The sequence below is a fragment of the Pygoscelis adeliae genome, unplaced genomic scaffold, assembly GCF_000699105.1.
Source record: "Pygoscelis adeliae isolate BGI_AS28 unplaced genomic scaffold, ASM69910v1 Scaffold38, whole genome shotgun sequence".
Classification (NCBI taxonomy): domain Eukaryota; kingdom Metazoa; phylum Chordata; class Aves; order Sphenisciformes; family Spheniscidae; genus Pygoscelis; species Pygoscelis adeliae.
In genome coordinates, this window is record NW_008825614.1 from 2,671,180 (window position 1) to 2,697,975 (window position 26,796).

The 26,796-nt window shown below is 39.3% G+C and overlaps 1 protein-coding gene across 1 annotated transcript in view; it reads right to left on the reverse strand.

Moving 5' to 3' along the window:
* RASSF8 (Ras association (RalGDS/AF-6) domain family (N-terminal) member 8) overlaps positions 1–26,529 on the reverse strand; it is a 52,467-nt gene extending 25,938 nt beyond the window's left edge. Inside the window, exon 1 of the mRNA XM_009333005.1 lies at positions 26,467–26,529. The gene's annotated coding sequence lies outside the window, so the exon portion shown is untranslated. The remainder of the gene's footprint in view (positions 1–26,466) is intronic.
* Positions 26,530–26,796: the final 267 nt, after the last annotated feature.

Consider the following 26,796-nt stretch of genomic DNA (forward strand, 5'->3'; position numbering starts at 1 on the left):
ACATGCCTTTCTGCATCAAAAAGATGTACTAGTGCAGCCCTCAAGCTAGAGTGGATATATGATTTCCCTTCTACAACCAAACACTTCATTCCGCAGCTGACAAATACCAACACATGATCCAGCAGACACACTGATCTTCACCTGACAAGCTGTGGCAGTCAGCAGCGACACACCTCAAAGCCCGTTTAGAGCCAGAGCAGGCACACCACATTGACAGGTCAAGCTTTAGTGGAGAAGCACTAAGCAAGTCTGCTGAAAGTCAGCCAAGCACACACCCCAAAACCCCTGTCCAGATGTACCCATTTAGAAAACAAAAGAAACATGAATAAATCCAATCTGTAAAACCAGATTTCCAATATGCTGGTATAATTAATCAACAAAAAAGTGATAGCTTTTAAGAATACCAGTGTATACAGAAGTAGAGTCTTCTGAGACATTAGTAAGCACCTGCAAACCCAAAGAGATCAAAAAGTTTAAATAAACATTTTCCCACATAGTGACATACTTCAAAGAAAACTACTATCCGCCCAAGTATTAACAGTGTACAAATACAGAAACACTTCCGTCAGGTAACACCGTTTTAATGTACCAATAAACTAAGCAGAAGAAAGTCTTTTACTAGCCTGTAATATAACAGCAATTGAGAAAACACCTAACAGGCCCCATCAGTGACCTCCGTGGTTTATTCCTGGACCAGTTGTCTTCACAAATAAACAGACCTCACATTCCAAGCCCAGCCGTAAGGAACTTTATTAATTAACTTAGTATCTTGCTGAGAGTTGAACAGGTCAGATTTACTGGCACAAAACAAGCCATCTCTCCATGTGACAACGCACACGTCAGCAAAGCACCCGACAGCTCTAATTGTTTCTGCGTCTGTCAACATTCAAAGTATTATCTCAATTTAGCAAGCCAGCAAGTGCATTTTTTCCCCCCAGTCAGCACACAACATACAGTCTTGTGTTCAGTGCAGTTCAGTTTTGGTCATCTGTTCTCCTACTGTCCATCTTTAAAAAACAAAAAAAAAAGACTAAAGGGAGGCATCATTTAATAGTGAAATATTTGCTGACACTTCCAATTCTGAAAACAACACTCACCAAAGTGGCAAATGATCCGAACAAAGTGTCTTTGAAACAGTCCGAGCTCCCATGCATTTTCTTACAGGGCAAGTAGTTTTAATAGGCTAAATAGCGATAGCAAAACAATAAAAGCAGCCTGCAGTATGTGCTTCCGTCGGACCAATAGGCAGGGCTGAATTAAAGGACTGCGTGCCCCACAAGTGCTAATGGGATTCTTTCAGGGACCTGTCACTGAAAACAGTACATACGCAGGCATCAGATGTGTAAGATCTATGTGCTGAAATCACTGTGTCTCATTATAGTTTCTAAGCAAAGCTAGTCTATAATAAGTAAAAAAAAAAAAATCTAGGATTGGTTTGGTTTTTAGGACTGTGCAGTAGAAGTTTACAGAGAGGTCTGAAAACCGGAAAATCTTTTGGCCGTATGCCTATCTCTGCTTCCCAATTATAAATCTGTAACACCTTTTTATTAGCATTTGGTTTTCCTTTCTATGTATTCAGTTCTTTATTTGCTGACAGTTAACCCATGTACCATTAATAGCTTCTTTGCCTTTCCACTGAGGGCCATTCTGACAGCTCCGAAAACGTTTTTCAAATTGAAGTTTGCATACAGAATGCACACCATGCTTTTGCAGTAGAGAAGGCAGAACAACCCTTACCTCCAATACCATACAAATTTTTCGCTGAAGCCAATGGAAAGGGGTGGAGGGAGTAAAGCTCACTTGAGGTTTCACAATCCCGTAAGTTCAAAACCAGTTCACCTTATGCATAACTTGTTATTTTAGCAATCATTTGGAATAGGAATGCAAAGCTAATTTACTGAGCAGAAGCACACAAGCCATAGCATGCCTCTGATCACAGCTTCCCCCCACAGTTTTTCAGTGATCAGCTCCATAGTGACAGGTATTTCTGATCGGATCCAAGCATCTGAAATTTGACATCCCCATCTACTTCCTCCCCCCACCTCTCTCCCATGTGCTTTTTGTTCTCCACTACCTTGCCTGAAGCCTCCTCAATCACATTGTTTTCCATACATTAATCAAATTTCCCCTAAATTCTCCTTTTATCCTAATTGGCTGATGATATCTTACTCTTTCAGACATTCGTTCAGTTTTTAAGTGTAAAAAAATCCAGCATATATACACACATACATATATATGCTGCTATTTGGCTACCTCTTCACAGCTAGTTTACAAACTACAAAAAGGCTGCAACTTCACAGAAGACAGGCAGAACTGACAAAGTGCAATGGGCTTTTCTTGTATTTAAGAAAAAGAGATATTCCAAGCAGATGTTTGCAAAACCTATCTATCCTTGACATAAGTGTTAAGTCATGAGAAACCCTGAGAGCTAAAATTAAGATGTTGATTTCACCTTCTTTCTAATCTTTAGAAGGTTCACATCATCCAAAAGCAGCGTGCACCTCTAATCAGGGCTAAAATTCTGCTGAAGCTGAATTTTGACCAACCACTTCAGCAACTTTCTGTTCCCCCAACAAATAATCCGCATGCTGTTTGGTGTACTTAAAAGTGAGCACACTTTCATTCATAATTAGCTATAACCAAACATCATCTAGAGTTTAGTACTTTCCCTTTATTTCTCATTCTCTGTGCACTATCGCCAAGTTGTGCCCCTAGACTCTTCCCTATTATGATACCAGACAGGGCTCTGGACAAAGAGGCAGCTTGTTCCACCCAGGTTGGAAGCTGTTATTAAGAACCGTTAGTGCAAGCAAGGCTTGATTGAAAAAGCAAAAAAACCCCAAAACCACCCAAGTACAAATAAGCCAGTTCAGCTCCTCAGAAAGAGCTTATAAACCATCTAGAAAAGTGTGACAGTACCCCCTGTGAATAGGGAGGCATTTGGCAGATCCTCCCTAACATAAGAATCCTGGTATAGAGCAAAGTAACATTTTCCAGATGAAGATGACTGCAAATACAGAATTGGCTACTGGAAACAAGCTAACCAGTATTTACCAAAAAGCCTCCTCCCTTGGGCTGATGAAGGAGAAATACCTACGAGATACACTGCTTCCCATCAATAAATGGGCAAAAACCTTTCATGGCAGGTTCAAGTCAAAATATCAAGCGTAAATCTTTTGCACACAAAATTTTATTAGAAAGGAACAGGTTGTAGTTTTGAAATCAGTGCACAACTTTCTTTAAAAAGTGTTAATACAAAGGTAGCATCCAATTTTTTTAGTGGGATTAAGTGATTTCCTCTTGTGCAGTGTTATTCTTTTGCTGTTCCAGAAGAGTGCTCAGAGATAATAAGCACTGCTCAAAACAAACAAACCAAAGGTCCCACAACCATGAAGATGACAGTGTTGAGAACTAGCTTGAGAGAGAGTTTAAGCACCAAGGAATTTTCCTCACGTTGAGACTGGCCAAGAGATGGCCTAATGCATGTCTGTGTGAAACAGGCCAAAATCCAGATGCCACAAGTGTTATCCAAGACACACACAAACTATGTGTACACACACTACCTGTGGCAGGACAGGACAGCACCAATGTGAGTTAATACAAATTCTGAACTACAAGAGGTTGTTTCTAGCAACAATGGCTGCTAGAAATCTTGCCTCCAGATAACCTAGAATTCCCCAGAAGTCCCAAAGCCACAGTTTCCTAGGCAAATTACTAGTTGACTTGCATCCAAGAACCCTCAACTGTCTAGTCCAGGAGCTGTTGCTTGCTTTGCAGTTTCTCCTTGTGCAATGCAGCTAACAATACAGTGGGGAAAAATGAGGAAGAGAAACATTGTTTTGAAGCAGGGGAAGCTAGAGTTGATATTTTCCCCGATTACAGAGTATCGCCCACCACTCCTTGAGCTACAATCTTTACAGCACAGAAAAATCAAATTGAAAGCCTCTCTTCTCTTTGTATTGGTGAGAACTGTCCAGAAAGAATTATTAACCTGTTTTCTTTTGGGGTTGGGGGAATGATAAGCAGAGGCAAAAAATTCATCCACACCTTTTAGAGATAAATTTTATTAATGGCAACTATCAAATAAGTTATTAGTTGAAATGAAATAATTATTCCACCTTGAAAATTACACTTGTAACTTCAGTATTTTATTTTAATTCTCAGTCTGATCTCTGACTTCAGGAAATGTGTTTGTCTTTAGGGCATCTTCTTCTCTCACAATATTTTAATCTCAACCCTTGCATCTCTTGATTTTTCATTGTCTGTTGTTCTAAGCCATCTTTGTCAAATACGTAATTTGTTTCCTTTTCAGATACACAGAAACAAATGACTTACCTCAAAGGCCTCAGTACAACCTGACTCTTCCCTCCTCCCCCTTTTTTTCCCCCCTAGTCAACAAGAGAGATGGAGGCTGAATCCAAGTCTTTACTCCCCCTGGTGACCTTTACCAAGCAAGCTGAAGGCCACACTGGTATACCAAGATCACCCCCAAAGTGATTACCAGGGCATCAGTGCTCTTCCTCCACCACCATCAGTTATCTTCATTAAGCTGGCTCATGATTACACATAAACTGAAGAAACCCGATATACCATTTAGCAATGATTTAACTGCAGCACGAAACAGGATTCACCAGTTTGGGAGCTGCAGTACAGGAGATGAGGTAGCTAGAAAGCTTCATGATCCCAGATTGTGTCTAAAATTCACATACCTTCACAGAAAATGAAGTTCCAACCCGCTGGCATGAATACATATTGATGGCTGGAGTGCTAATGCTTTCAAAACCCACCACAGTCCGCAACACCTTGTATCTTGACTCACAATTTTGGAGCCACGTGGCTTGACCCAACTGTGTTCCAGAACATTTTCAAATCACCACAAAATGTTTGAAAGAAAACAAACCAGCAGGTGACCTAATGAAATGGAGGCTTATTAAAGTTTCTTTTTATTTGGTCACTGCTAAGAACATAACCTTGCATTTTTAACGGTAAGTTTCACACTGTCACACTTGAATTAATTCAACAGGAACAACAACTCTGAAATTAGTACTCTCCTTTCCCTAAGATTAGATATAAAAAGCATCTGAACTCCACATAGACTTGAGGTACAAAAACCTAAGGGCGATAGTGATAGCACTTAAGTCAGAGAGTCCCAAGGATCTTTGCTTCTACTAAATAGATTTCAGTCAGACAATTTCAAAGCAGAAGTTTAAAACTTGAGTTAAGATCATTATATTTAGGATATGTACCAGCAAACCAAAACAATATCCCATGCAGCGCTTACTTTCAGCTCTTGAGACAGATAGGATTTATTTTGATTCAAGTCTGAATCCAGTTCAAGCAGGCTTAATCACTAAATCCCAACCTTGAATCGGTTTCAGGATTAGGACTCAAGTATCATCTGTAGGTGGTTTTACACGAAGCACTCCTTTTCCTCACTCTGTATTCCAGCTCCTGACAAAGTTATCAATATGAAACATCACAGACCTACTAGAGAGGCAGGACTGAATGGACCCATCATATAAAAGCCTCACTGTTCACCACCGTTCTAAAGGAAAGGTTGGATAGTTGATAGCAGCATGGCAGAGGTTAAGACAATTAGCAGTGGGGATGCATTTTATTCTGCAGCAGAAGAATATCCTTTTCCAGATAAGTTAGCAAAGGAGACTGCATTGCATACAAATTCTATGACAAACAGCTCAAAAAAGTCATATGCATTAAATAAACATCTCATGATTCATCTTCTCAACAGGCATACATTTACTACACTGTAATGTCTTCCAAAGCCCCGTAAGTATTTGTTCTTCATTAGTATCAAACATGTAGCACATTTGAGAAAACAGCAACCACAACTTTATTAATAATAACAACATTAAGTGGAAGTCACATTTGTACATCTCTAATATGGTCTAAATACTGTGTGGGAGTGAAAGAAAACAAAATAAAGAGCAGAGGAATAAGCAAGCTATTTCATTGTAGGAGAAATGTTTATATGAAAGCTACAATACACACAGCTTACTTCAAAGTTGCCTTACACCTCTAGATGCCCTAGCTTCAAAGCAGAGAAAATGGGTCATTCTCTCAGATGGTTTCAAGGAAGACACAGCCCCACCCATTCAACGTTTCCCTCTCCCCTTACGGTTTGTCTGCAAACACTAACAGCCAGTTGAGGGATTGATTGAAGACATTTGTGTGCAATTGCCAATATTTACACTAACGACAATGAGGTCATCTGCTCCATTTTGGCAAGAACTGGCTTAACTCTTGGTTTTGTAGCGCGGAATCTGTTCTTTCCACTTCAGTCAAGCCCACGTGCAACATTTGCTGTGCTTTGTCATTTGACTACAGCCACCCTGAGTCACAGCTGTCAAAGTGAGGTGTTCCTTGGACTCCAAATGTGAACTGAGGGCAAATTTCATAAAGCTCAGGAAAACATACAAAAACTTTATTATACTTCCCACATTTCAAGATATGGACCAAAACACAACACTCTCTTCCACTATATTTTTGAGAAAGTTGCATGCAGATAAGCCCATTTCTCCACTTCCATGCTTGCACCAAAGGATGCAGAAAATAAAATACATCTGACAATTGAAATATCTATTTAAATTTGAATTAGCTGAAGTCTTAGAAGTCAATTAAGTATATGGTTTAAAGCCATGGTACTACATGACTACTGAAAAGAAATCTCACTGTAATTAAATGCAATTCCTGAAACAGAAATAAGGTGAGGCACTTTCAACTTAATCAGCATAACTGTTTTTAAAAAATTTTAATCTCAAAGCTTTATTCAGAGAGCAGCTACAATATTCATTACACATTATCTAAGAAATTTCCAGTCACTCTCCTGGCAACCTAGAAAAGTCTGCAAGACAGAACAGAACATATTTCTACAAGGAGTCTTCAAACAGTTAAGGCAAGTAAGAGAAATGAGTGGGGGGAACGCATCCCTTTCTAAAATTTACACTTGACTATGCTTACTTCCATATTTCCCCAAGTACAAAAGAACTTCTTTGCTTCTTCTATTCTCTATTTATAGGACTCAGCTGGATCACATAAGTATTTCCCCTCTCTAGACAATTGTGAGCTTGGGTAATTTATTAGAGCAAAATCTGAGGTAATCATAATACACAGCAATAGTTTATGGACTAAAATACTCTAACTGCATTACTTAATTCCCCTAGCCCTGCTTTCAGTGCTGTGGCAGTGCTACAGCCAGCTCCAACCCAAGTCTACACCACTTTGGCCAACTGGCCACACTGTCTCAAAATGGGTGTGGAACTGCAATACCACCTCAGCAGGTGAGTATACTTAGGTATCTCTGCTCTATTCAGCTGATAATTTTAGGGAAACTGTTACGAGCTTCATACTTTCTAAACCACTAATTCTCTTTAAGTTTGGCTAAACTCACCTAAGAGATCCAAAACTCACTGGGGGGGCAAGAAGCGTAGAGATGAGTAACGTTACTATAAACACATTTCCACCTGGGAAGCAGTCTTACAAAGATCACATATGGCATTCATAGAATGACCTAACAAAGAGCTCTTCAGGAAAAACTGGATGCTATGCCAAAAAATTGACAACGATTAAACAAAAGTCATAGTCTGCAATACCAATTGAAAATGGATGTTAGGTCAAATTTAATATAGCAAGAAAAAAAATTATGTTTTCATTTTCCTGTTCCTACCTTCTTTCTCTGTTGCAACAATTTTTAAGCCAGCACCACTTCCCACTTATTGATTCCCCCCCATATTTTCAGGCACTGTCTACATTGTGTACCTTCTGAGATACAGCCTTTCATTACAGGCCATGCAGTTACAGGCTTTCATCTCAAGTCTTAATGACTGCATCTTCCCCCTCACTGCACCCTCAGCATTCCTACCTTGTCCATTTGCCCAGAATGATGATGTCAGGACAGTTTTCTGGAGTCAGCAGACTTACCAAAAGCAGAACGCGCAAAGTAGCCCTCCCCTTTCTCTAGTACATTATATGCGATCTACTTATTTTCATTCAGGAAGCCCTTCCACACTTACCTCCACCCTTCTTATTTCTCATACATTTTTCCAAGTGAACTGTAGAGCTTTACGGTTCATTTGCTAAAGTTGCTTCAGACATGCACATAGAAGAGAAACTCCATCAAGTTACTGGTTAAATCTCCTCAGTATCCTCCTTCAAATTCTCCCTTAACCTACTCCGGCACAGTGCTTACCAAAACACAATGGATCAACAGGTGGCATGTTGTGACCCTATTGCTTTTCATGCTAACCGATCTTTACTCTACTCTTCCCCATGTGCCCTACAAACACCTTGGGCATGGTGTACCTTCTTTTAGGGGGTTCTGTTGCCTTTTAGAGAGGCCAGGACAAACAGAGATCTGTTTAAAGAGCTCGTGGGAAAGCACCCAGAGGATTGGCAACTTTTGGGAGTACATTTGTCCCACCAGAAGGAATTTTAGCATCATTCCTCCTATCATGGTGGATCTTCACCATATGTCTCTGAACTTAATTATGAGATGCCTGGGATGCCAGGCATTGGTACTGAAGAACACCCAATCCAAGTTCAACAAAACAGCATCTCAGCCACTCAGTAATGCTGTGATAAGAGCTGAAGTGCTCATGTACTCTCTGCACTACCATCATACTGCTTATAAAGTACAAAGTCCAGCTTGCGTTTCTTTTTTGAAACAGAAAAAAAAATCAGAAGATCCAATTAGGACATTTTTAGTTTCCACTGTTCTTTCTTACCAAACTTAAAAAATAGTATCCACTTCTGTGGACTCCTCCTCTCCACAGAAACATGGAGGACAGGCTGCGTAGTCTGGAGAGCTATTAGCCATTAGCAGCAGTGAATGAGTTAATAGACAGGGTTAAGGATTTAGAGCTTTGCAACAGATCTTAACAGAAAGAGCCTGGCCAGTTTTCTTTTCAATGAGAAGTGGTTGCAGGGATTTCTAATCTTTACTGATATGCAGCTATGGAAGTGTACAATACCTGGGTAACATTAGGAGGCCAGAATGGCTTATTAAGCAAAATTACCTAGCAAGCAATCTAAATCCTGGAAAGGACTCAGGGGGAAGTGCCCACAGAAAGTTTCTGCTAATTGTAAGATAGTGAGCAAATAATCACCTAAAATGATCCAAAATATAAAACATTAATGAGTCCAGACATCCAAAACATTACATTTAAATTAAAAAACAATTACATAACTATATCAGAAAAGAGAATTAAAGTGTTATTTTTTTAATGAGCAAACTGAAAAGCCATATTAAAACATCAACGTCCAAATTGCCCATGTGCTTCTAAGCATCATTATCAAAAAGGTATCAAAATATCCAAGGTATCCATTCCTCTAAAGCAGGTATTAGGCATTAGCAATCCTGGGGAACCGTTCAACATTCTGCAGTTTGGACATCTTTAGCACGGTTGTATATCGAGTTTTCTTGGTTTTCCGTGCAAAACAGAATACAATAGAGTTTTACATTATATGCATATAATGCAGGCCAGCTTAAAAAAACCCAAACAAAAAACCAGAACCGTGCAAGTCCTTGGGACATCTGCATTACTGAAGAGGTGACAATAAAAGCCTATAGTTTCAATAGCAACTAATTTAAGATTATTCATGTAGCACATGTTTCTATGTGTTTCATATGTGCAAGGGGCTTTAATTTCCAGAAAGTGCTGAGACCTCAAGTTCTGCAACTTCAATCACTTCAAACACCTCAAATGGAGTGGCCCAAAACAGATGTACTCCAATGACTCAAGATTTTGATCTCATTTGCTAAGATCCCCATCTTCTGTTTTTATTTTGCTTAAGGTTTTCACTGCATATTTTCATTCTAAGGGCAAACAATCTTTGTGTTAATTGTTTAAATGCGTGAACTTCAAGTTTTCCAAGGAACCCCTGGCAATTTAGTCACCTAAAGAACCCTCCTCCTCCTGCTGCTGCTTTCTTCTCTCCTTCTCATCTCAGTTATAGGAACAGCTTCTAGTGTCACCGTCCTTCCTCACAAAATGATTGCATTGTAACAAAGTCCAATATGCAAAGAACAAGGTTCTGGAGCCAACACTAATTTAAGTCATCATGATCTTCCCCCTTCTCCTTTTCTTCTTCCTTTCTTCTACGGCGTAAACAATGCAGCCATTGGCATAGACAGAGCTGAGCAACCTCCACAATAGCAGAATAAAGGAATATAATAATTGGAAACATATCCTGCAGCTTGACAGATGTACAGACAACACATGCAGTTGTTATGATTAACGTTAGTATAAAGTCTATTGGATACTATACGGAGAATGTACTAAGATGGTTACAATAATTTAATGGTTATCTGCTAGAAATCAAGCATGGCAGATTGGGCATTGTAACAGAATTTGCAATGGCAGTGCTTTGCATTTCATGATTCTGCTTCTCAATGAATCCATATCCATTCAAAACCAGGAGAACTGGATTGCTCAAACCTTTATCATTTTAGAGTGGAATGTTCTTGCATAAGTAGTAAGTTGTGCACATAAAGGCACCCTATGCTGAAGTCCTTTGAAAGGTATTACTATTCAGAAACAGCCACGTTCTGTAGAGATGCAGCTGCACATCTCTGAGGGAAAGGCACTGGAAGAGGCAGGATTGCAAGGCAGCAGCCTTCCAACTGGGAATGAGAAGATCCCAGGCTGTCCCCGAGCCCCTAGATGACACTTTCAGCTCTGCTGTCTACAAGCTAGTGTGACTGTTCACTCAACTCCTGCTCAGATTTTGGTTAACACACAGCTCATGCTAAGGCCTGATGTATGCTGGAAGCAGTACTATTAGGTCAAAGTGAGGGCAACATGTAGGCAGGACACGGTGGCCAGAAAGAGCCAAAGGTCATTATGCAGCCATTATCATCTGCAGCTTGCTGCCTCCTGCAGCCATAATCCTCGCATGCTGGTTGTCTGGTAGGTTCTTCAGAATCTGCTAACTTGTGGAAACAGTATAGACCAAACTTCCTAGCTGGAAGGTATCAATACGTCAGCTTACCCAAAAAGCTTTTGAAGCGGATCCAACAGCAGCTGGACTGCTGAGGCTTTTGTGCTTTTTGGTGTGATACAGGGGATGCCTACACCATGACAGAGGAGAAAGGAGGAGCACTGTCACCATCAGCTAGGTAACTATTTTGCTCATAGGTGCACAAGTTACAAGTTACGAGTTATGAATTAGAGAACTTGTGAGTTAGAAACCTCATGAATTAAGTAATGAATTAGTGAATTCGCATGTTAGACTAGTCTGTACAAAGGGGACTAAGCCCTTGTTTGTTGTGTGTATTTCTTTCCTAATGAGCTCATAAAATAAAGTTTATTTTACAGAGTATATTGTCCTATAAATTTGAGGGATCCAAATGGACCGTGACAGCTACACTGATACTGATATGAAAAGAGCAAGCTCTTCACAATGTTCCAATCGAAGTTTTGATTGGTTTCCTCTTTTTGAAGCAATATAGTTCAGCAACATTTTGAAAAGAAAAGATTCAATCTGCTCTCAATGGAAGAAATCCAGTCCCCTGACCTAAACATCACGGTAAGGTCACTTTTAATGCGTTTTCACAGTAACCTGAATTTGAGTGCAATTCCCTCCTTGACATACTGACCAGCCTAAACTTTGACCTGGAACAGCTACTATCATTGCCTGAGAATTCATCTGTGTGTGCGCAACCAGCACAGTCAACAGTAAATAGCAGTAGTTTGGATTTCTCTGCAAAATGAAATCATGGTGCACATAGATTGCAAGAAAAGTACAATCAAAACTTTCAGCTCTTATTTTCATTCCCAGCCAATCTCTGCCTGGAGAGGAAGCAGTCTGCTTTCACTGCAGTATCTGCATCCTTTGTAGGTGGTCAAGTCTGCTGTCCTCCCGGGGGAATAAAGAAAATTTCTATGCATGGAAACTTAGGAGTTTCCAACCCTCTGTGTGGGAGTAGCCCACAGAAGAGAAAGCCTTTAATTAAAAATAACTTTGGAGCTGAAGCCCTGCTTGTTCAACTATTTGCAGTCCTTCCACTTACAAAAGCTCACTGGGATCCTAGATACAGGAAACAAAGATTTAGGTTGAACTAACAAAACTTGAGAGCTTTCAGTGTTAGTAATATACTTTCTTGCTTTAGTAGTGTTTTAATACTCGGTATATCCAAAGATAGAGTATAATACATCCAAGCTATTTCCGAAATCTTTGCTTTCACAAAGTTAAGGCACGTTCAACTACAGCATAAAGCTATACTCATACAATCTCATGCCTTTTACCAGAGAAATTAAAAAAAAGCTAGAAAACAGTATCACTTCATCTGAATTCCACTGCTAGGGCTGGGGTCAGACTGTTTCCATGTGCAAACACCATGTGGTATATCCTGCACTTTGCTGACAAGAAGCAATCTAATACTAGGCTTCTGAATCCTAAACAAACAATATTGTAATCCACTGTCAGCTGCACAATAACTGCTGCGCTCTGTCAAAACATACTTTTAGGGATAAATATGCTGCGAAAACCTGCAGGAAAAAAGATCAGATACTAGCCCTGCCTGAGTTGTAATGCTTTCTTCCATGTGCCACCACCCCTCAAATATTATGCTTGCAGAAATGCAAAAGCAAATGGGGGTATGAGTTCTTACCTTTGCATCTGAACAAATATATTGCTGCATGAGCACTTTGAAGAATATTATTTAGAATAACAGCGTCAGAACAGAAATCTGAGCAGCATGGTTTCAAGCTTGAAACCAAACTCCAGCTGACAGTACTTCAACTTCCAGAATGGACAGGAAAGCTTTCTAAAGCAGTATTTAAGACAGCAATGAATGACATTGACTGGAAGCAACTCTGTAGGGTTATATTCTCTGATAAAGACAGACCAAGAGCAAGACTTCCTCACAGGTATGCTGGACACTGCTACATTCTTTCTGGGCTCCAGCAATGGACTTCATAAAACCTGCAGCGCCAGGGCTCCCTACTCAGTCCAGCAAAAAGGACAGAGGTAAATATTCGGTGACAGCCGCTGAGTCTCAGTGTGGCCAAACTCCCCAGAGACAGACGAGCCTCCAAACACATCTCTTGCGTTCAGGCTCTTCAGTCAGGCTGGGTGAGGAGGAGGAGCTGCGCTACGCGAAACATTCACAGCTCAAAGTCCTTCTCAGGAATTCTAGTACCAAATTCTTTCCTTTGGATTTGAATACTAGACTTGGGGATGAGGAGGAGACTGTATGTAGTAGCTCAGAGGATTTATCCATGAAGCAGGAGGGCAGGGTTCTAGACTCATCTTTCTTTGAAGGGCCTCAAAACCCACCTTTCACTTTCAGATAAATATCTATGTTAGATGAGGGCATGTATCGTTCCTCTTGCTGTTGGAAAGCCAAAAAAACAACATACGTGAGACTGTAGAAAAAGCAAGAGGGATTTTAGCTCTATAAATCTGGTAATTAAAGGCATTCTTATGGTATGGAACAATTTTCAGTTCTTAATACTGCTTGCACAGTTTGGATTTAAAAAAAAAATCCTTTCATAGAAATGAAAGGACACAGTCCTGGCAGCAAAGATGAGAACTCAGGAAGCTCACACTGCATGTTCCCCAAAGCACAGAGAGAAAAGTGTGCATCAGGGTCTCCAGTACAGTACCACCGGGTGAATATTAGATTAACTTGTGGAGGATGAAACACAAAAGTCATCTCTTTTAAACACTCTAAAAGACGAACAGTGACTAAAAACAGGACCAGATGTATATCCCTGCATGGGTTATTCAATAATAGAAAAAAAAAAAAAGAAAGTTAAACTTTTATGAAAAAAGCCCCAATCATTTAGTATTCTGAAAGCATTAACCCAAGGGAGGAAAGAAAGCTGGAAGACACACACACCTTCACACTAAACAATAAACTGAAAACCTAATTAACTGATTATCTTTTAGATTTTCAGTATTTTAATATACCATGGGGACAATAAATTCTGAAGAAAGCACATTCCAAAGCAAAACAGTGTATCAGCTTCATTTTAAGACATGCTTTGGACAAGTGCTGGATCACCTAGTCCAGTCCCAGAAGTTCTCTCCATCCTAAATTGCTCTATTATTCTTACTGCCTGTCAACATATAAGGGCAGGTTAATACAAACACATGCACATTAACCAGGGAGTTAAACAGTCATTGTTTAGCTTACCTGAAGCAACTTTTAAGTCGTGGATCAAGTAAGACTGACTGTTCAAATGAATCAGCACCAGAAACTGTTATTAAGTTCTGATCTCAGCATCCAGGAAGCAGTCAGAACAGTTAAACCTTCCGTCCTGTTATGCTAACAGAAAACTAGTAGGATTTCTTACTTCTGCTAAGTATGTTGGGATGTTGCAAGATGAGACAAAATGTAGATTGCAGTACAATATAATTGGTAGATAATGTTCAGGCTCCAGTCTTTTCTTTTCTTGTGTTACCTTCAGGCAAGAAATTATGCTTAGTGGAATGTGTTGGCAGTTTGGGGATATTTTATTGGCTTCCAGTTAGTTTTTTTTTTTTTTTTTTTTTTTTTTTTTTTTTTTTAAACTTGCTTGCAGAGGTCAAGTTGCCCTTCAAGTGTTTTATGAAACAGGGCTTTGCCTTGAAGCCCAACCCTAGTTATCTAATCTATGGTTAGTTTTAACCTTGAAGTTCTCTCTGTCAGGCAGAAGTACCAAGGATGTTGCCTTGGCCCAAACACAGTGGTAGAAAGCACTTGTTTTCTCCAATGGAGGGAGTCTACCACAGAACAACATTATTTCCACACTCGCTAAAAGACAATAAATTCCCCCTAAAACTTTTGAAATAGTCCAGTACAAGGAAATTTTCATGAACACAGAGTTTATGAGATCTGCACAAAACTTTAACCTACTTACGTCCTGTGGCATTAGTGCCAGCTCACTGCAAGAACACGTGGAAGGAGACTAGAATTGCACCAGTGAAGGTGTAGAATGAACTTCAGGCTTGGAGATCCTTAAATTGGCCTAGGGCAATACCTGTGTAGAGACTACAGGAAACCTCTTACAGAGGTCAATCTACAGTCTCAATATTTAGCCAGCACTGGCACTCAAAAAAACCTCCACACTCCAAATCCCCTGCATGACTCCTGAGAGAACATAAAAATCAGCTAACAGGTTCTAATGACTAATTACACACAGGTATTTGCTCATTGCAGCAAGAGAAGGACAAAGAAAATGCAAAACACTAAAACACAGTGTAAAGCCTAATTAAAAATAGGAAACCTTAACTCAATTCAAATCCAGTTCAGCATAAATCACTGCCAATGGAGCTTATAATCTAAAACTGTCAAACAGGCACAACCTTCCTCTCTCTTATGAGAGGAATCAATCCAGGTAGGCCAAATGTCAGATGTCAGCTAGCACGGAGTGTAGGATAAAGTATTGAGAGACAAAAGTTTTGTTAAATAGTGAAGTGAATGTAATGAAAACCAAACAAAACTGCTAAGGGAACACTGCAGTGCTCAAATCCTCCCAGCTTAAAACTAGGGAATTCAGTAACAGAACCACTTGGCCAAGCTTATCAAGACATATACACAGCTCAACCTCCAGTTTACCTCTGTGGTTTCATACAGAAAGGCAGATGGCAGTTTTAGAAACACTCTTTAGGAGAAAACTATTGCTACTTTCTTTTATTTAAAAAAAAAACCACACGGCCATCTTCTACCTTCCTACAAGCTTTCAAGTGAGTGGATACCACATCCATTTGACTAGTAAGAACTTTATCTCATTATTCCTAAATTTCTGTGCAAACTTAGCAGGTAAAGTGTTGCTGGTATACCTAGGAAAAGGTTATGCTATTATAATGTATGCACACGCTTTTATATACCTGCAAAGGGGTCTACTGCAGCTCAAGAGCATATTTTAACAATGCTATGCATATCTCAGATCTGAGATAAGGAAATTAAAAAAGTCATGGATTCAGTTTAGAATCTCTGACTAACAGAATAGACTTTACATGTCACAGTAAAAAGAGAATCTAAACCACTTATGATAGAATATGACATACAGGTCCCTTTCCATGTTATTTTAAAACCTCTATTTTTCTTTACCTGTAAAGCACTTCTATAATGTGTTACTGGCACTGAGATAGCAAAGAGAAGTTGGTGATTTAAGTAATTCTGTAGGTACTTTTGACACATCTCCCAGGAAAGTAAAGGCATTTGAGATTCCACTGTAAAACTGCATTGCCATCTATATTTTCTAGATAAAATTCTCTTTTCAGTTCAGCCATTGCTTTTGCATCAACTATACATAAGGTAAGATTTAAATACCCACTATGGAACTGAAAATGGAAAGTTTAGTATGTTACTCACAGAAATCTGTATTTTCTCCTATCTCAGACCACACGAGCTGTGAGATGGAAACTGTTGCTACTTACAAGTTATTTTTCTAGGGGTTCCCTGCATTCACATTTAAGTTTTGTATTTTGCAGAGCTATGCTTCAGTGAAGAAAATAGGAGGTTCTTTAGCTATGAAAACAGCAAAGATTCATTCCCCCCCTCTTGCCCCCCCAAAAAACCCCCAACCCTCTAAGGAAACTCTTTAAGGGTATATTGAAAAGATTGAACTAGAGACTGTCAACTACACAATACACTGCTGATGTCCTTTTCCCTTGTTTTCTTCTAATAAAACCACTGTACTTTTTACTACAAGGTTAGTCTTTCAGATACAAAATAAACAAGGAAGAAGAGCGATTTCTTTTCCTCACCAAATCCTAAAGTAGATTTCAATACCAAGGTGTAAAATAGTCTTAAATCTTACCAAAAAGCTTTCATTATATATATTCATCAGAAGCTAGGTTAGCAGCACTACTTCTAGTATTTTGGTTTAGCCATTACTGTGATGAGAGAAGTGTCTTAAGACACTTTTGTTTGGAAATTAGACAGTATTAACTCCCCCAGGACCCCAGCATGCTAGGGTGGGAGAACAGAGCATTCCAACCAGCATCCAAAGAGCTCTGAAGACCAGGGATAGCATAGAGATTCAAAATGGATATTAGGAAAAACTTCTTTCCTGGAAGGGTAGGGCAGCCCTGGAACAGGCTAGCCAGGCTGGTTGTGAAAACTTCCACCCTGTAGGTTTTCAAGACGTGGCCAGACCAAATCCACAGTTGATTTTATACTGTGTTGGTGATGGTTCTGTTTAAGCAGGATGTTGGACTACATGACCTCCCAAGGACCCTTCCAGCCAATACTTTCTATGATTATGTGACAAAGGTGAGAAAAGTACATGTAGGGGATAGGGAATCACATAGGTTGCACGTTCTGAATAGTAGGCAAAGATTTAAGACTTGATCTGACAAGGACTCCCACATTGTGTTGTTTTTCAGATCCAATAAATAAATTACGCAAACCCTTCTGAAAAATCTCTGATAACACTACATTTGGCAAAGATACTTCTCATGGCTGAAACAATCCTGTTAACACGCACATAAAGATACCTAACAAATTTGCAAAAGTATTTTTGTCACATCTTAGTTTGAGAGTCTGTACTACCATGTACATTTATTTGTAACTCCAGCTTGCACTGTCTACACATACGTGAAATCAGGAGCTGAGCTAGAGCACGCACAAGCATATTGACCAGCAAAACATAGCAATAAATGCATCACTAACATATAGCATGGCAGAAAGTAGCCAAAACTTTAGACATGGACTGTCAGATTGCTTTCAGCAACAGAGAAGTACAATTAGTACTTCACCCTTAACATGGCTCACGTACTGAAGTCAAGAAAATCATACAGGTTTACTGAGAGAGTGAGTGGAGAACTAAGCCAACACCACAAGTTAACAAGAGAGATATTTTAATATATCTCATGGTTCTTGCATTCACTTGTATGCCATGACTTCAAAGAAAGGGCTGGAGAGCGCAGTCACGTGGAAGGGAGGAGACGCACAGGCCACACAGACTGCACATGGTGTTTATAGCTAGCTGGGAAACAAGCCACTGTCATGCCACTCCCCAGCCCCAAAACTGAACAACTCCCATTTTTCCAGGACATCTGATGTGAAAAAACATTATCATCGCTGGTTACACTGAAATGCCAAGGCCATATTAATTGCTACATTAAGTTGCTTGAATAAAGCCTTTGTTTCTATATTTAAAATTCCAGCAAGCTTCTTTTGTCTATTCTAGATTTTACTTGGAAATACTTGAAAATGGCAAATAAGCTTCATCCTTACAAGACCCTCAGTAGAATAACACGTTTCAGCTTCCTGACTGTGTATCTACTTCAGATGCAAGTCTTCTGATGTTTATATAATTAACTGACCAGAAGCAATGATCAAAACAATTTGTTTGTTTGTGTTACAGGAAGCACACTAACAGCATTTTCTCTTCAAGTACTATTACAGCTATCTGACCCTGTCTGAGCCTCTTGAAATGAAGTGCATTTCTGAAGTCTTACATTTCTAAACCAAGTTGAAAACATATGGAAGAGCATTATTTTCAGAGAAAAAAAATCCAAACCTATCCACAAATGAACATCACTGTACAGTCACTCCTCTCCCCATTTACCGAAAACCCTGTTTGAGCAGAGTCATTAGTTACACGTTTTCCTGTTTGGATAGACAGGTTCTAAGAACATCTAAATAACATCTCATAACTTTTGCCAGCATGGGGAAGAAGAGTAAGCATACACACGGTAGCTATGTTTTAGTTACTCTCTTTTTACCTTTTACATCAAAAAGGTTGCCAACAAAATTAAGCATCTATTGTCCAAGCATGCTCCAGAATAAGGTATCCCCGTTTCAACTAATCACAGCAAACTACTGGTGATATGTATTATGATACCAAATTAGTATAACAGTGTTGGAGTTTGTACTTTGCAAGTAAGGTTCTTGTATATGGTAAGAGAAGACACATTGCCAATCTTTACTGCATAATCTATGAAGATCATCATGGTTTACAAGACCTTATTTTCCACTCGTGAACACAAAGAGAGAGCCATAAGCCTAAAGAGGCTCAAACACATGCTTCGCTTCGTACATACTAGTAGATTCACAGGAAAATTAAGCATACACATAATGACTTTTGAAAGCAAGGATCTGACTACAAACATCTTTAAAAATACAACCTTTCTCCAAATCAGAGCAGAACTGAAATAAAGTTATAACCCTCCTGAACTATGTTCTGACTTCAGATCGAGTACTTGTGCTAAAACTACATAGTTTTACTTAGTGAAATACCGTAAATGCAGAAGTGCATATACCAGATCGTTGCCAACACCCTGGTTTAAGAGATCTTTATCAAAAAATTAAAAAGCCGAGATGAGGATCTCCAATGCCCCAAGAAACTGTGCTAATCATCAGGCTACAGGATTTTGAGGAAAACCATTCCAGACACCCTCTCATTTCACGTGCACGACTAAGGTGTTCCCTGCAACAGGGACTTTGAACCCCAGGAATCGCCTGGAGATACGGCCATCGAGAGAGAGAGAGAAGCAATCTGTCTCACTGAGAAGATTCAGCTTAGGAAATCCTGTTCAAAAGCCTTCTGGCAAGGGAGAGGCTTGAACCTTATTTAGAAGTGCGTTCACCACTGATCTGTTAAACAAAAATATTATGCAATGAGTTCTGGCAGTCTAACCCTTTGCTTCCCTTTCTTACTGATAATCCAAATTGATGGGAAAGCCTGGGGATGAAACAAAAAGCTGAAAAGTTTGATTTTGCTCAAAAAAAAAAAGTGGGTGGGGGGCTAAAAAAAAAACCCTTAATTTTTAATTTTTCTGTTTTGAAAAGGACTTTGCCGGTGAACTGAAAAAGACCACTCTGAAAATAATAATTTCCTCACCCAGCACAAAGAGATACACATAACCACAGGATATTTGTTTTTAGAAGAAATCTGGAATCTTAACCTTTCGGTTTTGTTTGAAAGCACATGGGCTTTCAGTCTTTTTTGGTGAATAAACAAAGCCTTGCTATGGAATTCAAAGGGATGCTTTGTCCAAAATGTAATAATCCTGTTACAAGTGACAGGTGCCAGACTTGGCCAGCTCTGCGACAAGCTGTGTGGTTCTACAGCTTCCTGGAGAAGCTTTAAGACTTCAATTAGAAGCCTTCTCAGACCTAGGAAAGGTTATACAAAAGTCTGAAATTAATTTTAAAAGTACAAAGCTAGACTTAAAGAGTGAAGTAAGACAGGCATCCACGTTCCTCTTCCTATTTAGTGACGAATGATCTGAATATTAACCTGAAGGTATTTGTAAGTCAGATTTTTGCAGGTTTGATGAACGAGATAAGACTTTAAATTTGACTCCATTTAGCTGCTATTTTTTCTTCCTCACTTCAAGATATCAATTACTAAAGCATGTCTCCTTAACAACTAAAATTCAAAAGGTAAGCTTTTATTTCTTTAACACCTAGAAATTCTCATTTTTAAACATTGTGAAGCTATCCTTTGTAGGAAGCAGTCTACAGAATTGCCAAACCTTCATGGAAAAAAGAGAAAAGACTGTATCAGAATGACATGCCTCCAAAAAGCAGAGTTTCTTTCCTGCCAGAGGGAGATATGACTAACGTGCATTGCAATTAGTGCAAAAATCAATACTATCTTTGCAGTTGCAGGCTGGGAAAACTACATTTTTATTTACTGCTATGCAAACATCATGCGGAAAAACTTTGAGCTGTTGTTAGAAGTTGGGTAATACGCACATATTTTTCCTCTCAAATGTTTAATGACTGTGTATCATTAAACACCCATTAGGTGAGGCCTTCTACATCTTGCTACTACAAAGATTAGAATATTGCAGAATTCCCTCATGATCAATACATTAAAAAAAACAAACTATGACCTCAAAAAGGTCAGTCAGGTTAACTTTAAATTTACAGTTAAGAGTCCACAGGAAACATGTGATCCCATTCTTTTTACTGCTCTACAGAGAAAGCCAACCCAGCAAGCGGAGCAGTGAGAGGATGCAAGCCTTGCCAAAGCTCAATAAATTCTTGAAAAAAGTATGAAATGGTTTGCCTGCAACACCCAGGGCTTAGATGCAGCAACCCATGTCTCAAGTAGTAAAGAAAGAATCAAACATTTTTGAAGCAGAAAAGTTAGGCTTTCCTGTCTCTTCATGTAAGTGGCATTTCCACGCACCACCCTCCCCGTCATTTATTATCAATACTTCTGTCCTTGTTTCCAGACATACTGTCTCCACTTACATTCCATTTTCAGTTTGCCCTCGGTTGGCAAGAAAACAATGAATCCCAATTCTGAAAAACTACCAGCAGAATTTTATGTTCTTTTTAAACTTAAGACCAGTATATTTCCTCAGAAGCACAGTCATAGTATTCAACTTTAAATGCATTCCAGAAACTTGAAGTACTGGTGCTGCAAATGTAAGCAAACCACTTAGATCTGGCTATAAGATCTAAGTTTTATGTAAGGACAGATTTACATAGGACAATAAGAAAGGGAAGGAAAAGAAGCCTTAAATGAGAAAGCAAGAAGCTACAAGTAATAAAAATGTGAATAAGTGAGGAAAAAGGAAAGAAACAGATGCATACATCACAGTACCTTCAACTTCAGCTATGCTATCCCACCAGTCTGAACAAGTGCAAGGTCATTAAAGAGCTGCAACACAGATAGCAAGGGAACAAGAGGTACATTGTGCAGTGTTCAACTCCAGAGTGGGGAACAGAGAGACAGAAGAGATGAAAAGTATTTCTTGTAATCCAAAGAATGCAGCAAAATTCAAGGATCCCAGTGATAACATTGTCAAAGTAATCTTGTTTTTTTTCTGTACTGACTCAATTCAAAGACAGTATGAGAAAGGTGTATACATAGTAAGTTGAAACGTGCAGGAGAAGCAATGAAAATGTGAGAGGCAGCACATTTCCTTTGAGATTATTTCTCACCTCAACCAGAACTTCCTGGCATGTCAGAGAAAAACTCTCCCTGAACCAGAGACCCTTTCAGAGAGCACCCAGGAACTTGTCCCATCTCTTCATTTCTTTCAGTAGATACTAGCAGCAAAGATGAAGGGGGAAAATCACGAGATCAATGAATGAGATATTTTCTGATTTGTGACCTGGGACATTCAGATGAAAAAGAAATTCCACCCTGCTTACATGGCAGAAATATGGTTCTGGAAGGGAGCACGCTCAGGTTTTTTAGTCCAGCCAGTAGCAGAAGTATCTCTCCAGCTCAGGAAGGTCAAAGATGTCTACTTCATGAAAAACGCAGGCCACAAAACACTCCAGCAGTTACTCACAGCTGGAGGACACAAATTAAGACACAATGCTCAAACACCAACAAAGTCTGGCTTTGTTGCTTATTAAGCTTCCCAGAAAATGTAATATCACTACTCAAAAAAATGAAGTAGCGTGCTACTAGTGAAAGCCTCTGAAGTGTCTCTCAAAACAAAGGTTTTGTCAACTGTATTTAAGACTCTGTGCGACTTAAAATCAATTTAGAGAGCCGTTAAACCTACATTGAACTTCAAAGAAAAAGTAAGTCTATAATTCTCAAGCAGGTCTGGTTTTGTCCACTTTTCATATTTAAAGTTTAAGTAGTGGAAGAAGAAAAAAAATTCTCAAAGTTTTCTGTTTTGAAATCAAGTAGAGACATGACTGAAATTCTAATTTATCAACTGAAAGTTTCATGAAGAAGTATAAGGGTTCTGGACCGTCTACTGCTTCACCAAAGAAAAATTGTCCTGAACTAATACTTTTCAAAGCTGTAGAGACAATTCCAGAGAATCTACAACACCTGAAGATCGTAAGAAGGGGGATACTGGACCAAGACCAAATGTCCATCCAGCCCTGTAAATCCGTCTGCAACAGGGATTCCTCACTCTAAGCAGGTCGCTGGTACTGACCTTGCATGGTAGATCTTCGAAGCCCCTGAGGGAAAATCCATCACCCTTGAGGGTGACTAAGATTTTTCACCATCTGGTCATATATAACACATTTATTCTGACTAGCAGCAGCTTACCTTCGCTAGTAAACAGTTCAAAGGCAATTACAACAGTGACTATGGCATTCAAAAGGAAACAGTTTACATAACTACAAAGTCTCGGCCCAAGAAAGAGAGCTCTCCTACATGACTTGCATGAAGAAACAGCAAAAGTGAGAAGGGCAGTGCCCCTTTGGAGGAACATGGAGCAGGACCTGAAACCTTGGCTGATGCTGTTGTGGAAAAGATTGAGACCTTGCCTCAGTAAGCTAGAAGACAAGAAATGTGTTGGACATTAAAATTCCTAACCCATAAAAATAAAAGGAACAAGGAGTCACAGCAAATGCCTAGGGAAGAACAAAAAGGCTGCAAGAATACTTTATAGTTCTCCTGAAAGCCCTGTTGGCTTCCAACTGGTCCCAACTCCAGCACTCACAGATGTGACTTGTATTTATTAGCCTCAGCCGGATTTCTCTTCCACTCTTCAGTCTCCACAGCTTTGTGGCAAGGAATTCCACAGATCTAACTCTTGTGGTATGAAGAATTACCTGCTTTTTGTTTGTTCTGAACTAGCGTTCCTATTAGCTTCATTTGATGTCCACTGGTTCTTGTGCTGCCAGACTGAATAAAATAAGTCCTGTTTGCCTTCATCTCATTCATCATTTTGTAGGCTTCCCTCCTACATTAAGCTGTTTTTCTTTTGGACTGAAAAATCCTACCTTGCTGAATTGCTCACATGTCTCATCATCCTTAGTACCCTCCTCTAAGCATTTTTCAGTTCTACTGCCTTCTCTCTGAGATGAGGGAACCAGACTGCGAAGACTATCCAAAACATGTGGGAACTACGGATTTACATATGAGTATAATGTTGGTTTTCTTCGTCATTTTATTTATTGATTGACACTGAATAAAAATGTTTGTTTTTTTTTTTTTAAAGTACAAAAATCTCATTTTTCAGTTCTACTGCCTTCTCTCCGAGATGAGGGAACCAGACTGCGAAGACTATCCAAAACATGTGGGAACCACAGATTTACATATGAGTATAATGTTGGTTTTCTTCGTCATTTTATTTATTGATTGACACTGAATAAAAATGGATATTTTTTTTTTTTAAAGTACAAAAATCTATTACCCCTCCATGATTTCAGCTGGGAAGATACGTTTTAATAAAGCACATACTACAGGCTGACCCTTTGTCTCGTGCCCCAAAACAGACAGCAAATGAAGGCACATAACAGCTAGTGATGCTTATGAAGAAAAAAAAATTGGTTTATTCAAAACAAATGAAGGTAAGTAAGTGAATGAAGGTAAATCCTCACATCCCCATGTGAGGATGGGCAAGCACCATCTTGACGAATTTTCAGCAGGCACATACCTCCTGTTGTCATACAATAAAATCATTCAAAGAGCATTAACTCACATGGCTCATTTCAAAGTGACAAATAAAGGAGTGACACTCTAGTCACCTGGCAGCTAGCCACAGACTTGCTCCACTGAAAGGAATTTACTCAAATAATAGTCACAACAAATAAAATATTTTAACTTGGCAGAAGAAAACCTGACTCGATACCATCATATTCTCAGTTTCCTGGAGTTACAGGTTAACACAGATACATATACATATATATATATGCGCTCTGGCTAAACGCCACCTGGGAAAAATAAGAGACCAGTGTCTTTACAAATTCTGCATGCTGTTTTAGTCAACAGGACTATCTTCACTGCTGGTATTACTCCACCATACAGAATCATCATATTCTTTAGCAAGAATATGTTGTCAGTTGTGGGCAGCAATTATAGTCTGGAAATGTCTGCTTTAGAAATGATCGACTCGTTTATATTAAAGAGATACATAACATGCTGAGAATGTGAGACTGAAAGTACTTTAATGAATAACCAAAAAGACCTCCCAAATACAAGACAACTTAAGACAGTGTCAGTCTCTAAAGCTAGACTCCAAGACAACACAGCATTTTTAATGCTGTACATGTATATATGCATACACACACACACGTGCTACACTTCAGCGAAGCTCCTATATAGTATACAGAGTGCATTTTATATACAGGTGTATATATATTTCTACTAGTTAACATTCTACACTATATTAAGGACAATGAAAGTAAATACTTTCAGTCATACAATATTACTGCCTATCCTTACAGGGCTGGAAGAACCACCAATGACAGTATGCTTCAGCCTTCCCTGGCTGAAGAAGGGAAGAACAGTAAGAAAAAGCTGCTGTACATTTATGTTGCCTGTACTTCTGATACACAGAACTTAAACATGAGAGAAGCTATCATTTTGGCAAATGACCAAAGTATTTTATTCTGTTTAGTTATATTGCTCCCTCACCTGCTTCAATTACCAGTAGAATACTACTACAAAATATTTTATTTGCAATAGAAGGAGTTGTAGAATGGTATTCTATACACAAAAATGCAGAAGGAGATGTGATTGGTATAGAAGTCTACCACTTAAAAGCTGACATATGTACGTAAGACAAATTAGCTTTAAGCAAGGTCTGTAAATAGTGACGAGCCAGAGAAGCATTCTGCTCAGACTCCAGAACACATTAGCAGAGTGAATTTCCCCTGCTTGCTTCACCAACTTCATTTACATCATAAACAGAGGACTCAAAAATCAAAGCAATATGAAAAGTAACACCAATGCCTAATCTGACAGTACAGAATTCAATGCTATAAAAATATAAGTTCTGATATTTCTACTATATCAAAAATTAATCACATTGTCAGGAAAAACATTATCTGCTACTGTTTTCTTTTCCTGACATCTCTTTTGGATTTTTGGCAATGTCTGACTTGCTGAGCCAAGGACATCTCCTTATATCCAGCATTGTGTTTTAAGTGTACACTCACATTAAGAATGTGAAACAGCTGGGCTGCAGGGTTGGTGGGGGTGTTTTACACAGTCACAGCACTTCTCCTGCAGAACTACTATTTGAAGAAAAAGAGAAAAAAGAAAATGCCCCTCTCCCCAAATGAAGTCAAGAACTCTATCAAACCAAAGGGGATTGGGGCCCTCTGCTCATAGCACATGTACAGCACAATCCAAGAGGCAGCTGCAGCCTGCGATCCCCAAACCCATGTGCAGCCACAGCTGACTGCCTGACTTACAAGTCACCTACCAGCTGTTGCTGGCACTGAGAGCTGCTGCCCAAGATGACCTGACAACTAGAGGAGCCAGGGACAAGAGTCTCCTCTCAGTCAGGGCACATTCGCCAGTGACAGGTTAGCCTTGGGGCTCCCTCTTACACAGCTAGAGGGGGCATATACATGGAGATCACATCACCACAGGAGAGAGAAATTTGGCAGGAACATTGCAGGTCTGCTCCAGAATGCAACTGTTTTGAGAGAACAGATGTTGCACAGAGCAGGGGAGCTAGGATCTTGCTCAGATTTCCAACCTTAGCAAGAAAGGGGGAATGATGAATATCTATTTATGAAGTTCTTTAAGCTTTAGAGTTCTTGGCATGTTTTATGTGCAAGTACTTTCAGACGGGAGAAGGAAAACTCTTATTTGAAGTTTTTTGGTCATAACTTCTTACCTCCAGATGAAGACAGACAGAGACGTCTGCTTATGCAGTGAGCTTAGCGCAATCTGCTACTCCAGGCATAGGTGTCAACTCTGCTGACAAGGTCAGTTGCTAGAAGAAAAAATTGAAACATTGTTATACAGTAGTAAAACTACCTTCTTGGTAGTTTTGAAGGTAAAGGTCCTATTCCCCCTCCTCCCTTTAGTGATTTGGAAAAACACAGTGTTCACCTAGCCCCTATAGATCTGGATATATAACAGCCTGCTACATACAAGTAGTATTTTATTTTTTAAAAGTTAGTTCAAAAGAAATGTGGAATACTGCACTTAATTTGCTAGCTCT